Here is an 18160-nt window from a genome sequence, read left to right as displayed (position 1 = left end):
AGTGAGTCTGGGGGTTGCATTGACCTGCTCTATTCAGCAAATTTTCCCTGCCAGATATTCAGCAGTAGTCATCCTGGTGTGCAAGATTTCTTTACAAGCAAGAGTCTAGGGGATCTCTAATTTATCTTACTGTATGGGAACTGTTAGGTCACGGCCTGAACCAGTGATTGAGCACCTGGTGAAGGGGGTGTAGCCAGCCCTGGGAGCACAGGTGGAAGCAATTCACCTGTGCCCCTTAACTTCATTTAAGGGCTGACAGCTTAGAGATAGACTTTTCTGGAGAGTTTGGCAAGCTCCAATCCTCAGAAAGAGGTAAGCAATTTCTTCTTTATTACTGGATTGTGAGTGCTACCTTTCTTGGTTTTAAAGCTGCTGTATTTGTTGCTTATGCCTACCTTCTTTCAATTTCTCAACCAATTTCTGAAACAGTGCAAGAAAAGGGAAGTGCACGAGTTGTGGCTTTCCAAACTTCCACAGAGGGAATAGTATCTAAGTATTGCCTCCAAGGCTCAGATTTTCTTTAGATTAAGTAGATGATGTTAAAGGAAACCACTCAGTGAACGGCACTATTATGAGGTACTCCTGGCTTCACGGTGCCCTTCCTTGCTTGTACACCATTATGTAGTTGAATGCCAGCTTAGCATGCCTCTAACAGCATCTATCTATCTGCTGAACAAGGCACGTGCAGGTTGCTTCAGGAGGATTAAAGCACAAAAACTGAGAGAGCGGGGAAAAATTTCTAATGTAAGGAAACATATTTTTCAGTTCCTGCTGTTCTTTGTTATTACTCTTTTCCCATGTATTCGCTTACCCTGCTGCCCTAACTTTGACGCTTTTAATTTATCTGTTAGCTGTGATTAAGATCATGCTACATTCATGAGGAATGACTCGGTTTGCCAGGAAGCTTTCCTGAGGTATTGCAGCTCTAGCAAGGGACCATGTTGTGCTGTAGTCAAATTTAAAATTTATTAAATACTCATTTAGAAAAACCTGCAAGTTTGATTCTTCTGGTATTTGTTATGTGTATATCCATTATATGTAATTATATTTATGAGAAACATGATGCACAAAGTCTTGCAGCACAGTGCAGTAGGGCAAATTTGGTGAAGCTTCCTTTGTTATCATAAACACAAACTTGCATTTTTTTTGAAAAGCAAGCAATACATGTTTTACGAGGCAACTAAGTTTTCCAGAGTCAACATTAGGAAAAAAAATAATGGCATATATATAAATGTGTGTAGTGGGATCAACTTTAAAAGAGGCACAAACCATATATGAAGAGAAGTATTTAATTGTAGTACGCTTAATGTTCCTATGTGTTAAAAATTATCACACAAATACAGAGAAACCTCATTAATAGTACAGTTATGTAGTTGTATGAAGTCCTCACTACTCTATCCATTTTCCCCAGTGCTGTGCCCCCCTTTCTATGTTGCCCTGGGCCCTGTGGTTGACGATCTCAGCCTATTAGCAGCAGAGTAGAAATGGGGCTGTAACAGGTCATGGGCTTGCTGAGGTCTTCATCAGGAGATATACAGCAAATATTGTGGAGACACCCTTGCTCATAAGAACGTTTGGTTTCATTTTTATGCACTTCTCATTACAGTTTGTTATCTTCTTAATGATTTCCCACTCAAGTTTGGAGCTTCCATTCCAGCATCAAATAGAGTAAAAGTCTATTGCTTCTTATGCTGGGCCCAGCTAGGTTTGTCAGACTTGTGCCAAATACTATTTTTGTATTTGTAGAATTTGAGATAAAATAGGTTAGGTAACCATCACTCAACCCACTAGACAACTGCTAAAACATGTTAAATTCAGATGAGGCTGAAGCAATCTAGGAAAACTGCAGAGACCCTGCATTGTCAAATCAAAGCAAAACCAACCAACTTCTATTATTCATGGCAAAAATAAATGTTTGCTGGGTTGCACGGGAGGGAGCAGTGCTTTTAGAGTTAGCCATATACCATTATGCAGTGAGTGATTTATCACTTTGCATGGAGAATGTAGGATGTGAATAGAGCTACACCTGAACAGAATACTACAGATTTAAGTGTGATACCATGAACTGCAGTGCTTTAACACAATAGACACTTGAGATGTAATGTTTTCAGTGCCAGGAAATGCCTCCTGCTAACTTCAGTTGGAGCTGATGAACAAGAAGAAAAATAACGTGTGCTACTTATTATGTATATTTGAAATCTTTATGAGGTTATTTTCCAAACTTGATATTACAGCAGCATTTCTGAGAATCAAGCTTTATGCCTGCTCTGTAACACAATATAACCTAAATCAATATCCTAGTACTGACACTGCATTTTTTCACATTTTAAAAGCGGGACCATGCCTGACTCTTGCAGTTGTACTATGAGTGGGAAAGAAAGATAGTCTTATCACTCACACTGCTATGTAACAGTCAGGGGATTTGACCCTCTTTTGAACAAAGAATTTGCTGAGAACTCAGCTGAGACTGGGAATGTGGTCTGCCCCAGGTGGCTGTAAGTGGCCCTTTAGCTGGTGGGGAATGTCAGCATTATGGAACCCATGTGCTCTTTGCTCTTAATTATGGTCTGCTCTCAGCACCAGCACCTGCTGTTATTTTGCCATCTTACACTAAGATGCACTCTTTTGCTATTTTTTCTGACGTTCTGAGAATTGTCTTTTGATGTAATATACAAGATCTTGCTCCAGTATAGTCATAGAAGCATAGTTCTTGAGATTATGTCCTATTTGTTATCTATTTACATCCACTGATTATGTCCTCAGCAATCAGGTACAATGTTTATCTCGTCTGGGGTGTTTCAACTGTTTACAAAACTATTGTTGAATTACAGCTGTCAAAACCAAGATCATCAGATCTTCTAGCAGGCCTCTTCAAGGTACACAAATGTATTCTTTTTGTCATCAAGGGCGTGCTTATGAGCTTGACTGCTAGATGTGTAGCTGATCCTCTGCTGAATTCAGAATGCAAATGCCCTCATTTACTTTTTGTTATGTTTACTATCTTTTAGAATGAGCATTAAATGAGTGTTCTTTATCTAAATGTATCATGTACTATTTATCAACCACCAAAAACTTTAGTGATTTTTTTTGGCTAGGTATTATATTGGATACTGAAAATGATTAAAGAGCTACTATTGATAGTGTTATGTATTTTTAAACATTAAGCAGATTCTGAATGAAAGCATATTATGTACACAAGGCAAATCAGGTGAGCGTGAAATCTAGAGTTGCCTTCAATGCTGCTGTAGCTCTTTGTGGCTTTGTCCTCCTCTCCCATAATTTCCCTGCTCTACAAAAAGATGAAATTTGCAGTATGCCCCATAGTGATCTGACTCATGGTTTCAGGAAAGGGTTTGAAAATAAATATTTCTATGATTTTAAGGAGTCTCTTTACAACTATGTAGGTAAATTACTGTGTTCACACTGGCCTCCAAACTGGCAACATAAGTGCATAACAGCAGCACAAATCATCTCCCCACATTGTGCTAATGGGTGTAGAGACTTAAAATTAAGCTAAATTCATTTCTTGGCTCTGTTGCCAAGAGGCACAAAAATGAAGTGGAAAATGTGGCAGTTAAATTAGGAAAGAATAGGAGATGGTGCTTTTATCTAATGGAAGGATGTAGCACTGCATGAAGAGGAAGAGTTTGACAATGGGTATGAAGAAAAAAAATAATGAGAGGAAATTATTAAGAAGAGAAATTTAGATTTAATATCAGGGAACTCATCCAGACAGTGAAATCTCTTACAACCTGGGATTGTCTCCCAAGGGAAGACGTTCAAACTTAATTGCTTTGGGCATTTTTAAACAAGTCTTGTCACATTGTGTGGAAGAAGCGTAGAGAACAATAACAAACTTGCAGAGGAGTACACTAGGTGATGTGCTAAGCTTTGCCACCTCTTATTTTTCTTGATTCTTTTGTGCCAGCATGAGTGACACCAATTATAGTGGCAATTTTTGCTGAGGGAAGACCTGTTTTCTAAGAGCTCAGCTGTATTATTGACTTGGTCTGAGCTGCAGACTTCAAGAATGGAAGTTCAAAATGAATAAACTAATGCTGTATTTGGGTGATATCTTGTATGTCAAAGCTTCTCTTAGGTGATCACATAAGTGGTCAGAGAGAAATGTTCATTAGACTGGGAAAATGGAAATTAATTGAACTGTGAGGACCCAGAGGTATGTGCTGCTTGCCTATAAGACGAGAGGTTGTTTCTGGGAGTCTGGGGGGGGAGGAGGGAAGGATGTTTCTGTGTGCCCTGAGGTTCAGGTAGAAGTCTGATCACGCACATTATTTTACAGCTTTCCCCTCACGGTAGGCAGCATCAGAGTGAGAAGGCAATAAATTACAGTCATTCCAGAAAAGATCACTTTTCCTCTCTGTGGAACTATTAACTGAAATTAATAAAGAAAAGTTTAAAGTTTAATTATGCCCTTCTCCTCCACCCAGCCACAAAGGCACTCAGGATACAAAGAGGCTGTAAACACAGAAGAAAGTAAGCTCTGAAAATGGCTTGTATTTTCATTAGTTGCCATGCGGATTTTGTATAGTCACGTTTAAATTCTGTTGACTGAAATACAATGTGAACTCATTTGTGTTAGTGTATGTCAGGTGCAGGCATATATGTGTGTCAGAACAGATATGAACAACATTGAAACTTCTTGATTTTTTTTTTTTTTCCCCACAAGAAGTCCAAGAGCGCAGTCACCAGGCAGGAAAAGATTGCTTCTCCCAGGAAGCAAGTCCCCTGGGATTGCAGTAACCAGCAACCCTGTCCTTAGTGGATAAGTGGCTGGAGTTCAGCTGTTTTTAACGTTGTGTCTTTCTTCGTTTGAAAGTCTGATGTTTCTTCTATTTGCTTGCTAACAAAGTCTGTGAATATTTGATTTTAAAAAAAGTCCTGGGAAAAAGGAAAGGAAGTTGAGCTTATGTGCGAAAGATTGTGCTGTGCTGAGGGTGGGGTGACACTGTGCCTGCCGCATCTGCAGATATAAGAGGCAGAGAAAAACTTACTTGTGCTTGCTGTTCTGTTTTTGTGCTTGTGGCACTGTGCTTGTGCCTCTGCCCTTATTTCACCTTTACGTGTCTCTGCTTTGGGTCAGTGGTCCACAGGGCTCACTGGAGGAGCATTGCCTCCTCCTACCAGTTGTAGAAGGGACAGGCTGTTACTTATCCTTGTAGCCTGTGAGTTTGTACTTAAAGGCTATCCTTTAAGTAGAACTGAAAATACTTCAGTATTTCGTAATGCTGTAGATTTGCCCATCACCCGTTGCTCTGATAGCTGCCATCTGTTTAGTAGATTCATTTGTGGTCTGTGTTTCTACAGTTACCATGAAAAGTCTCTGGATCAGGGACTGTAACCTTATAATGTTAGTAAAGTATCCAGCATGGTAGTGTCCAGCTCTGTTTTGAGACTAAGGGGCAGTATTACATCTCCAGTTATGTCTTTTGTTGTTACCCATCATAAATCAAATCCTATTTCACAGAATTGTACGGGTTGGCAGGGACCTCCAGAGATCATCAGGTCCAACCCCTCTGCCAAAGCAGGTTCCCTACACATTTCCTTTTTTCCGTAATGGTATTCTCATTGTCTTGAATGGGAGATATATTTACTCATCTCAAATACATGAGAAGTCTGTACTTTCATCATGCTACTTGATTTTCACTCATTTTTTTAATGAGATGATATTATAATGCTTGTTGAGATTAATGCCTGTTATAAACACTGCTGACCTATTGGAAAATTTTGATGTGTCACTGATCAGATTGATTTCACAGAACTCTTAAAAACTGTGGCAGAAGGGTGGCAGTGTATGTGACAATACATCATATAAACTACAACAAAACACTTTAATTAAAATAGACTAATGTATCCTATGAAGGATAAAATGCTACACACAGAAAAGTAGTAATAAATATAAATGGCTTACTGTGCTTCTGCCTTCATTTTGGAAAGGCTGAGAGGGATGCCACTCTTCAAAGGTTCTCCATTATTTCAGCTGCTCTGTTAGAGAGATGCTGAGCAAGGAACTATTGATCCTAACAGCATAGTGAATTTAAGATGAGATCTGTCAGTATTAGCAGGAGTAAGGCTTGATGCTCTTCTCTACCCCAGTAAGCATCATCTCAAGATATTAAAAAAAAACACTCAGGTAAACTTAGATTTCAACATGTGAAAATCCAGGCTCCACGGGATACAGGCTTTTTGAATTCCTCCTTGTAAATGACTTATTCCAAGTAATTTTGAATTCGTATTTTTTCTTCCATGTTGCTTCAAAACATGTTGTAGTAAGCAATCAAACTTACAATGGCAAATTTCTTCATTAAGCTTCAGCCACAACTGTTCAACCATGGGCAAGTTGGACTAGATTATCTTAATGGTCTTTTCCAACCTTAATGATTCTATGACTCTAAATTATTTAGAATACATGTGCTATATCTATATACGTGTTATACATGTGTTATATCTATTACTTCTGGAGCTATTAAGATGCTCTTTGGGAACTTGAGGGAAGGGGAGCTTACCTTCTGAAAATGTAAGGAAGAATTGCAGTAAATGTTGCAATTCTCTGCCATAGGAAGAGGCTTTGAAAGGCTATTCTGTGTCCCAAGTATGGAGCTGTGACACAGCTACTGGCTGATAGACATTTGCCCAACCTTTTGCTGATATTTCTATTGGAAAAGGCTTGGTTGGCAGCCTGGTCCACTTAATACATAGCTATGTAGAGTGCTGCATCTAAATTGCATTAGTCCTTTCCCATTCATAACATATGGGGAGCAATGGATATCCTACCTACTGAAACATCTTGATTGCATTCCTTTCTAGCTATTGCTCTGTAGACCATCAGATCAAATTCTTCAATGCTCTTTCATGACTAGTGCCACTTCATTCAAAGCTGCTTATCAGTTCTTGTTCCTGCCTCTACCCTCTTTCCTACTTAATACAGAGCAGACTCCAGCTGAGGTCTCACTGACATCGAGAGAAGAGTAATAACCAGATCCCACTTTTTGCAGTGTGTGTGTTACTATTCCTTAAGAGCAAAGTAGGATTTGTCTTTTTTTTTGGTTTATTTTTTGTTGTTTTTAGCATGATCTGCATTGACTTGAAACTATGGAAAGGGGCATGGTGCTAACTCGTTAAGGGTTAAAATCCAGGAACAGCAGCTAACTATTGTCATAATGTTAGGTTTTTGTCACTGCTGAAAATGACACCTCTAGTCTGCTGCTCCTGTTGCACTCACTAATATCACCATTTAGGACTCTGGAGGTCCAGAGACATTAAATATATAATCTGAGAAAAATGAAATCTCTTAATATTTTTGTGAACTGTCCTAGTGAAATTGCCAGAAGAAACAGCTCTTGGATCTGGACTTTATCAAACTCCTGTTATCTGGACCAGCCATAATCTTGTTTGGGTCAGGAGTTTTAATTGTGGCCATTTTGATGGATCTGAAAGCATCTTAGCCAGCTGAAGAATTTTCTTAATGAGATTTAGAACTAAACCCACATGTTCTGGAGTTGTTGTTTTTTTTTTTTGTTTTTACTGTAAGAAAGGAGATACAAAATCTCACAAGGAAACAATAGTTTTTTTTACTAATTTGAACAAAAGAGAACTCATTGCACTCCAAATCTTGCTCTAATCTGGATAATCTGGAAGTCGTGAAGCAAGAGGTAGCCTTAAGCAACAGCTATTTCTTTGTGTCTAAGTCCAGCTGAGACAAAGTAGAGGTCAGAGTAATGGCATCAGGCTTTATAGTAGATGCCTTCAGTTCCATTGAATGTATCTCAAGGCAAGAAATTAGTTCCCAGGGAAAAAGGCAACAGGAAATTTGACTCTCGTTCTAAGAGATCACCTTAAAACTCTGTGTTCTTAGGGACAGGTATGGAAAGTGTAAGGTTTTGTGCCTTCCAATCTGAGAGCTTGCAGAAAGTTGAATTAGCTGATATGAGATTTCATACACATTTTTACCTTGTTGAAAAATGTCACGATAGCCATTCTCTCCTTTAAAGTGGGAAAGAACTCTATTTTAAAAATAAGAAAATCAATGTACCTAACAGCTAATAATGAGAATGGTCATTGTGGTTGAGTGCATATTCTGGAGGTTGTTACTCTTGTAACTAAAGTATGCTCGAGTTTATGCTATTCTGTATTGAAGCCAAGGAATGAGTACTGCAAAACTGTAACTTAATGCATGAAATCTAAGTAAGACAGGTCTTCTCAAAGTGTTTGCTTTTAAATTGTCTTCAGAGCTTTACTAATTTTTGTATGGTATGTATGAGGACTACTCCAAAAGTAATTCCCCCTATTTTAATATGTTAGCACATGATGTCAGAGGCAGATATTGGTGGGATGGCAGTAGAGGTTGAACCTTCCCACCAAGAGTCTTTTACATGTTGTTGCCATGTGACAAATGGTAGCAGAGGGTCAATCTGACAAAATGGCATCTGACATGGAAGTGTGTATGAAGCAAAAATGTGGGATTGAATTCCTTTATTGGGGGGGGAGGGGAGGAGAGAGTACATATTGATACTTACTGATTGTTTAAGGAGCCCAAACACTGGATATGTGTACAGTGAGGCAGTGAGTGGAGCATTTCAGCAGTGGTGATAGCAAATGGGGGTCATCTCCTCTGGTGAAGACTTTTACAAGGATAGCATGCAGCTCTTGTCACTGGTGAAAATGCATAGCTAAGGGTGGTGACTATTCTGAGAGTGTTTTGTAGATGAGAACTTGCTCTATTATATAGTGTTGTGTAACTTTCCTCTCTGCTATTTGATTCTTATCCTCCAGTTGATCTCCTAACCTGGTAGTCCATTTTAAAATTTCCCCTATAATAAAATGCCTCTTGCTGATCTGTAGAATACTGGACTCTCCTTTCCCCCTTGCAAATGTGACCAGTGCTTCTGATAACTGTTAAATGTTGAGCTGTGGTGGTGTTTTCTCTTACTGAGAATATTTTATTCTTTACAGTTGATTAGCTGACTTGTTCAGCTTGTTCTGTGATGAGGGTACCTGCCCAAAGTTTCACTACATTGTACTCTAAGGATAACAATGAGTTAAATGATGGTTCTCTGAACAGACAAATTGCTACATGTCTAGATCTTTTGATATTTTTCAGGATTTTTGTGCGATCTTTATACTTTTAACTGCTGTTGAATTGCAACCTGTATTGTGATGCAACAAGTCAGATGTCTAGTTTTAGGGATTTGCTCTTTACCTCTGAAATGAGGTGGGAGTGAGGATGTAGAAAAAATGATAATCTTGTGATACTTTAAATTTCTCCTTAATTTCAGACTATAGATATTGTTAAAAGGGAATGAGCAATGTTTCAAGATGTCTTTTAGGAGAATCTTGTGTTCAAGTACTGGAGCGTATAGCATCTTATTTAGATAATATGCTGATAATGCTGATAGTGTATGTGGCTTCTAACATACTGTTTGTTCTAAAGCGTTCCCATAAGGTCTTTTACATTCAACACTGATTTCTGATTCTTTACTGTCTCTCCACCTTTTACCTTTCATCCTTTCATCTTTATTTTTCCCATTGCTTGGTGTATTAACCATTTACTTATGTATCTTGCAGATAGGCATCTTGTTCCCGTCTGCCTTGTGCAGGGGAAAGGGGTGGTAGCCAGCTGCCTTGGGAAGATAAGTTCTCATGGAGTGACTGGCTTTGCTTCCCTTGTTGTTGCATCCTGATAAACCTCCCTGTTCCTGTTAGCTTGGTAAAATGACTCACAGGCACTAAATACTTGCACAGCAAACATATTTCCAAAGCCATCTCGTGTATAAGAGCTGACTTTAAAGACTAGGGAATTTTATTCTCCAGTTTATGTACAGTCAATTTAAAAGGCTGCCAGTATGATTCAAGTGAGATTTACATTCTGTAAGGGAGAGGCTGAAGCCCAAACCAAAGCCCATTAAGAATGTTGGAAATCTTTCCATTGCTTTTGTTGGGCACCAGACCTTGGCAACCATGAAAAGTATGAGGCAGAGGAATATTGAGTCCACAGGCTTTTTAGCCAGTCACTTTTACATAATTACATGAAAATGTTCTCAGAGCAAGCAATTCTGCACACACATAAATCCAGTGACAGGAAACTGTTCATAAGGGTAGCCTATCCAGAGAGCAGATTTTTTAATAGCTCTATCTTTTGAAATCTGGAAGCCATTTGTAGAGAAGATCTCATAAGAATACACAAGAATGTCTTGAATGAGAAGAGTGCTGAATTTCTGTCCTAATTCTTATTTCTGTCTAGGTTTTATGTTTTCAGTTTCTCGTTGCCATTCCGTACTTCTGTGCATAGGTTAAAGTGCAGAACCACCTTAAGCCCATTATTGATGGTATAATGTACCCTTTTTACTGTCTGCTGAAATCACAGCTGACAAAAATTTGTCTTTCTGTTGTTTTCTTTAGAGACCTTCTTGCCAAACAACATAAAGATCCATACTGCAGAAATACTGCCTTTGCAAGCAGTGACAGCTCCTGCTGGTCAACCCCAAAGCTGCTTCATTTTCAAGGTGGGAAAGAGTGCATGCAGTGACATCTGGTTTCTGGTAAGTCAACTGGAGACAGAAGCTATCTTGAACATGCAGAATCACCCTGTTGGCCTTTTTTTTTTTCTGGTTATATGTTTTGTAGTCACAGTTATGCTACAGAAGTCTGCTGGGAACAATAAAAGCACGTGATCCTTGCAGGTGAAACAAAAAGCATTTTCTTAGTGCTTGATCTAGATCAAGGTTAAGATCAGGTCAAAATGAAAGGTGATACATATTTTTGCCTCAATTCAAAGCAAAATACAGAGACAATAATATGCAGTTCAAGTTCAGGGGAAATGATGGCTACAGCAATGGTAATGCAGAAGCATGCCCAGCATGCACTTGCTAGCTGAAACTTGGTCGGATATAGAAGGCAGATGGATGCTCTAATCTTGAGATAAAGACTCCTTATGAGGAAGCTCGACATTTTTCTTTCCTTCTCAAAGCTTGTTTACTGTACTTCTTTTAGAGAATGTAAATTAGTTAAGTCTGAACATCGATGATGGTAGAGAGAGTGAAGGTAAGAAGTTGCAGGGAAAGGTAGATGCATTGAGGCAAGCTACAGCTTCACATCGTGGTAGATCACACGTACCTAAAGGAAGTCCTGAGAATTCCCACTTCCTCATGTAATTATTGCTATAAAAGGGGGGAGGGGGAGAAGGGGAAGCAAATAAAAATCACAAACCCACTGTGTCTTTATTCTAATCTGGGCAGATAGTTGAGCATTTTATTTTAGCTTTTCTAGAATAACTCACAGGTATCTTGTGAGATTGTAACTTCCTGGACAAGAGGTACCTTTGCACTTCTTTGATCACTCTTCCTTTATTTTTATTCTGTTACAGTCAAACTGTGGCTGTACAGTCTCTGGGAAGTAAAAAAAAAAAAAAAAAACAAAAAAAAACAACCACAAACCCCACAAAAAAGACATCCGTTAGGTTTTTTCTCATGGACAATGTTGTAGTGACATGTTGTATACTTTGCAATTTAGATAGCATATATGATATGCTGTGTAGTTAAATGTTATTGTGTATTCTCAATTTGAGATTGACTCAACTCAAGCTTTACAGGGCTTGAGAAGATTGTACAATGCGAGTCATTACTGCCTAAATGTTGCAGAGTGTTATGGTGAGAAAGCCAAGTGTCAAATAAACCCTTTAATCTAAGGACAGAATAATTCCCCATTTTAATCCTAAAACAAATGCAATTTGTGAAAAGTCAGACATAAAAGACTTGCATTTTGATAGACTCTATAAGCAGATATTGGAGTAAATGCAATCTTCTGAGAGATGCATGATGCCTGTGGGTTAGAACAAATTCTGCTAGTAATTACTGGGGTAAGGCTCTGACAAATAAATGGTAGGTGTCGTGTTTGAGTTTTGTCTTCACCTCTGTGGATTGTGATTAGACCATCAGCGCTATATCAATAGTACTTTTTTGTTCTGATTAATACTATATCACTTCCATCCCCAAACCAGTTGTGCTCAAATAAACATAGCTTGAGTTTCAGAAAAAAAACACCGCTCTTGCATTTCCATTTATCCTTCCTAGCATTAAATGCACTCCAGACATTTTTCTTTAATTAGCAGCATTTGAATTTGAGTGGCTGCATTTGTAATAAGAGTTTTAACAGGTACATGCTTATTTTGACATCTAGGAACATCTTCAATGAGTACCATGGTATTAAGGTTGAACTTGCATATGTTACTGGCTTTAACTTTGAAATTGCAAACAGTATTCCAGTAGAGATTGAAAGCTTGCATGTTAACAGCTTGTTGCAGATATCTCAAAGGTATTGCATAGCCTTTCTTTTCATAAGAAATATAGTGGCAGATGCTATTGCTAATAGTGCTAAAAAGCGTCAGTTTGTCTCTCTGTGGACTAAATTCAAGTTCCATTAAAATCAGTGGAAAGGTTTTGCCTGCCTGCCATGAAAGCAGAGCAGACCTTACATCTTTGAACTACATGAGCTGAAAATGCCTTTGGTGCACAAAACTTCTTAGTCTACAGTTCTGAAGACTGGTGCTGACAACAACTGGGATTGTTTTCATTTTCCCGTTAAAAATAACTCAGGAATGTGCACTTGCTAATTCAGAAAACATTCAGGTGTTTAGAAGTTTATTTTCTTGTAAGCTGCAAGAGACACAGAAAGAGTTTGTCATGTAGAAGTACAAAGCTACTGCACACAAGATCTCTTGCGGCATTAAGGCTAATGATATGAGTGGGCCTAATTCAAAAACTCTTTCTGTATTCCACTTTTTATTTTTCATATGAGAGGATTTCATGTTTTTCATCATGTGTTGATAATGTCTGACATCTTTTTTGCTTGCCTAGAAATTACTGAAGGAAATTCTTCTAATATCAGCTGCCTGCAACAGTCCATATCAAGGGCTGGCTTTGATTTAATTAAAAACAAAAGCTAATCATGCCATTAGTGCTGTGAATTTTAGTGGGGTTAACTTTCACATGGATGTCACATGCCTGCACGTGTGCCTGCAGCAATGCAAGCCCAGAACATGGAATGTCTGGGAACAGTTTGAGAGGTGGGATTGTAACCAAGTGCATGGCTGCTAAATTCATCTGCTGTAGATTTATAGACACCTGACTTTTAGTTCATGGCTTGGTTCCTATGTGCCATTTACCTTGCTGTGTTGTAGGTCCCATGTAATTCTGTCATTATTAGGTAAGTGGTCTGGAGTACCTGTGATGCTTGAAAACTGGGAAAGGTAGCATTTGCTTTGGCATTTAAATGCTGCTTTGTATTGTTCCTTGTGACTCTGAGGCTTGCTGAGTAGATTGTTCCAGCAAAAAACAAGCAAACAAATTTTCTTTCTCTCTTCCATTTGCTGATATTGAGTCCATCACTCTACCGTAGCAGTAAAATATCCCAACAGTGGTTTTACCTTACACTTGCTATTCAATGAGCTCAAGAAGTGCTGCTGTAGATGGCTGTCAGCAGTGTCCAGAGGTTATAAAAACACTATCCTGGTGAGCAGGCAACCTGCATTCAAGGCTCTCCCCAGTCAAGGCCTTTGGAGGTTGCTGTGCTGTGGAGGGTTGCATGGTAGGAGAGCAGGGCTGCTTTCCTTCTATCAGAACAGTATTCTGCCTTTTTAGGGCTTTTCTCCTTGGCTGCTCCTTTCACCAACTGTGAAATGAAGAGCAACCAGTACTGGATGAGTTACTGCCAGTTCTTTTTTCAGATGGATTGAGTGAATAGCTTTGTGAACTGATTGAAGCTCAGCATCAGTCTCCTTGGTCCTCCTCCTGCCTGTTGGGGCTGATGGTTGACAGCTTTGTGAGAGAAATAGCCAGGTATTGTGATATACAAAAGGTTTTGAAAATTGGGAGATGATTCTAGCATCTCTTCTTCATGCAGTGACTTCTCTTTACGCTGTGAAGAAATGCAATGGATGGCTTTCTGATCTATTTATAAAATTAGACTTCATTTATTTAGCTTTATTGCTAGGAAAGTGAAGATATGCATATATCCACATACATATATATTCAGAAGCAAGTAGTTCATGAGTACCAAAGGCAGTTTTTTAAACAGTTCTAGAATTGCAAGCCATGTTAATGCTTTCTAATATGTGTGCATGTAGTTAACTTTTCTGCTGACGTTTTTTCTCCAGAGGAAATAAACACATTTTACCAGTTTGCCCATAGCATTCACTCCCTGGCTTTAATTTCATAATGTTGGAGAAGGAAGGCATGTAAGGATTTGCTTGATAAACAGAAATGTTTCTCTTTATCTAGCTTATTATGAGGTGGTCATCAAAAGTAAGTTAGGAATGAAAAGAAATAAAATCAATGACAATCGAGCAAATGTTCTAATACATGCTTAGCATTTTACTAAATGGCATTGGTGTTAGCTTTCAGCAAAATGTAATTTCATTCTGGACTTAAAATACCAAAAATTGCTGCATTAATGTTGTTACACTAATTCAGATTGCTTCTCTGTAGAACAGGTACTAACCCAATGGAGGTGTATGGGTAGTCATTTGCAGTTGAAATATGAGTTGTCCCATCAGCTTTGAGACTTAGATGGTAAATGTGAATTTTATTTACTTTGCAAATGATTTATAACCACAGCCCTGTAACTATAGACTAGGGGTTTAAGATCTGTCCCCAAACTCAGGAGATGGGACACTATTCTTGACAGATGAAAAACTTAATATGAGCCAGCAGTGTGGCCTTGCAGCTCAGAAGGCAAGTGGTATCCTGGGCTCCATCAAAAGAGGGGTGGCCAGCAGGGACAGGGAGGTGATTGTTCTCCTCTACTCTGCTCTTGTGAGGCCCCATCTGGAATACCACATCCAAATGTGAAGCCCCCAGTACAAAAAAGACAGGGAGCTGTTGGAGAGGGTCACAAGGAGGGCCACAAAGATGATCAGGGGACTGGAGCACCTCCCCTATGAGGACAGGCTGAAGGAGCTGGGCTTGTTCAGCCTGGAGAAAAGAAGGCTGCAGGGTGACCTCATTGCAGCATTTCAGTACCTAAAGGGAGCCTACAGAGGGGAGGGGAATCAACTCTTTGAGAGGGTAGATAACTGCAGGATGAGGGGAAATGGTTTTAAGTTGAGGGAGGGGAGATTCAGGTTGGACATCAGGGGGAGAAATTCTTTCACAGAGAGAATGGTGAGGTACTGGAACAGGCTGCCCAGAGAGGTTGTGGATGCCCCATTCCTGGAGGTGTTCAAGGCCAGATTGGATGGGGCCCTGGGCAGTCTGGTCTAGCTAGCATTAAATGAGGAGGTTGGTGGCCCTGCGTGTGGCAGGGGGGTTGGAGGTTCATGAGGTCCCTTCCAATCCTAGTCATTCTGTGATCTTTGCTGGCCTTTGGGTGATCTGATGCAATCTGTTTTCTCTGGTTTCTTTTTAAGGGTTTTTTTTTTTTTTAACATAACATCAAGATGTTATAGTGCTGGCTTTCTTTTAAAATTGTTAAAGCAAAATAGAAGGTATTGCTTGTAAAAGCCCAGAAAGCTAGTTGCAAATCATAATTGGTCTCATTGATAAAGGTTGTTATTATAAAAGTCTTTCTGACAACATGTATGTGTAGTTGAAACTGTCTTTAAATGCTCTAAAAGCCTGTGTAGGTACTTTGAGGCAATAATATAAGTAAAGATACAACAGAGGAAACCCTCTCCAAACAACCGAGAGGCATAACAAGCAATTTTAATAAGTTTAAATCAAGATGAATTGTTTAAAACTGGTATGCTTATGCCAAGTTTCTCTGGCAACAAGAAGAAAAAGTGCTGTATCATTAATACTCGCTTTGCTCTTTAACTACACAGGTCTGTCTTTCTGGATTGGTGGAGGTAAGGAACTTCTTTAGAACTTTTTGTTGAAGGGGAAAGAGCTGACTCATATTATTCCTTTGTAGAAAATTCACATAAGATGGGTGTTATAAATGGGTGGTATATAGTTGTAGCCCTTTAGGGTCTAGGGCAAGAACATATTAAGCATTATAGAAGAAAGCAAACTCTGTTATCAAATATTAGCTGTCCAGTCTCTTAATAGCCTTGGGGTTTGAGAGCCAGAATTTACAGTTTTCATGATCATGGCAAAAATATCCAAATAATTGAATGGCGAATAAAATGCTTAGTCTGGAATACAATCTAAAAGCCAGTAGTTGCAGAATGAAAACCTTTACAGAGCTCAGAGGAAGATGGAAGAAAATTAAAGATGTTGAAACTTATTACAGATTCTGCCTTAAATGATCTGTGAATTCTGTTTATGAATCTGGAACGGTATTTACTTTGAGACACAGAAATCAAACAAAACACGATAGTATGTTTTCCTTAGCAGTTGAATACAAAATGAAAAGAAAGTGGATAACATCCCACATTTTCATTTCTGATAAAGTTTCTCATTCTAAGAATCTTTTGTACTGGCACTCTTTAATAATGGAACCACTTTTGTTTCTGGAATAAAATGTGAGGCTTAAGCAGTAGGCATCTGTCTGCAAATTTATTTTTACCTTTCAGTGCAGTTACTTTTTAATGAGACTATAGCAGCTGATTAATCGTGGCTTCTGCATCTATAATTTATGTAGGATATATCTGCAAACAGACTGCCCATCAAACTGAACTCATAAGAAAGTCTTTCTATTTACAGTAATAGAAGATAGCATTTATGGATTCCTCCCAGCTCCAAGATTGTGTCACAGAGCTGAGACTGTTGTAGTGAGAATTTGCAACATCCATTAGAATTAATGAATTAGTACTGTATATCTTGTAATCACCATTAAGTAAACATTAGTAGTACAGAATAATATCTTTTTCAGCCTACTATTGACAGATTTGTTATTAATTATCTCGGTGAAAAAGTTCTTATTTATCAATACAGTTTGTAACTTAAAATGTCTGTCAAGTTGAGAATTCTACATCATACCTGTCTATAGTGAAATCCTGATATATGAAATTTCTGAATTAGTCTCTTTAGTAGTCTAATGTGTTCTCTGTAGTAGTCATGTATTTGTAGCATGCTTGACAAGAAGGAACTGTCATCATCTTATCAGCAAATACTGCATTTAGATTCAGTTTTCAGATAAGTTGAAGTATAAATATAGTTTCTTATGTGAAAACATTGGCAGCAAACGTAGTTGTTATGGTGGTTTTCCACTGCCAAAATATATTAGAACATGCAAGAAAATAATTCACTGTATGTGTCTTTTGTTAAATCTTATGTTTTACAGGATTTTCCTGTGCCACATAAATTGTAAACCATATTGTATTTCATTTTGGCTTTTTTGATGACTGCTTGAGGCTGTATTAATGATGCAAGCAGTTATATCTTGGTGATGTCCTCTCCTAGGAAAGGAGGTATCCACAGCAAGGAGGGGTCATACTGCACAAGAGGCTCTTCTCTATTCAAGTTGACTAGTAGAAAGAGTTTAGCACATTGCAGCATTAAGATGCAAGGCATCTTTTGATCAGTTCTTGCATTTTATTATATCCAATTAAATGTTGAGCTCTCCAAGAACAAAAGCTATTTGACATAAGATGGTTTACTTGGGCTTGACAAAAGAAAACAAATATGCAAACAGCAATCTATAATGATAATTTGACTCATGGCATATGCTTTTTGGTTCAGTGAGTTTCCTGTATTGATTTTTGAGCTTGAGCATTAATGAATTCCATTTTCAAGCAACGTGCACCCTTTGGGATGTGCAAGCTTTCTGAGTATTATTGAATTAAGGCTGTGGGATGCTCACATGACGTATTTTTTTCTTTGGCTGCTGATGGGGGATCCAGCTGAGTTTTTGTTCTGTTACACTGTTTCTGCTTCATGGTTGCTGTCTCTTCTGATTTTTCTTTTGGAACGTAAGCTAACAGCTTGATAATTTTAATTAAAACATTTGATAAATATTCATACTAATTTGTCTATGATTTGCAACGTTTTTTTCACTAGAGATCAGCCTCTGCACTGGGTATTCTCACATGTAGGTTGAACTAGCAGTTCTATTTTTCAATGTGCTTGCAACCATAGTTTCCTGGGTTTTATTTTAATCATCTATGCAATATTCTTTTACAGCTTTCAGTTCTTTTGCATAATTCAGTCAGTTCTCTTGAGTTAGCTCTCATCTGCATCAACAGAACACAGCCATGTGGGCTCTCTGA

At 38.5% G+C, this 18160-nt stretch overlaps 1 long non-coding RNA gene across 1 annotated transcript; it reads left to right on the top strand.

The window, feature by feature from the left end:
• Positions 1-259: 259 nt before the first annotated feature.
• On the top strand, positions 260-17868 carry LOC116233094 (uncharacterized). The gene is made up of 4 exons (XR_004167887.2): positions 260-312; positions 10417-10556; positions 15833-15856; positions 16656-17868. It is a non-coding gene; the product is annotated as an uncharacterized LOC116233094 (long non-coding RNA).
• The last annotated feature ends 292 nt before the right edge of the window (positions 17869-18160 follow it).

This window comes from Phasianus colchicus, chromosome 2 (genome assembly GCF_987193195.1).
Source record: "Phasianus colchicus chromosome 2, bPhaCol1.hap1.1, whole genome shotgun sequence".
Lineage (NCBI taxonomy): Eukaryota > Metazoa > Chordata > Aves > Galliformes > Phasianidae > Phasianus > Phasianus colchicus.
The sequence above is the reverse complement of the archived record's forward strand: the minus strand, read 5'-3'. Positions and strand labels throughout refer to the sequence as shown.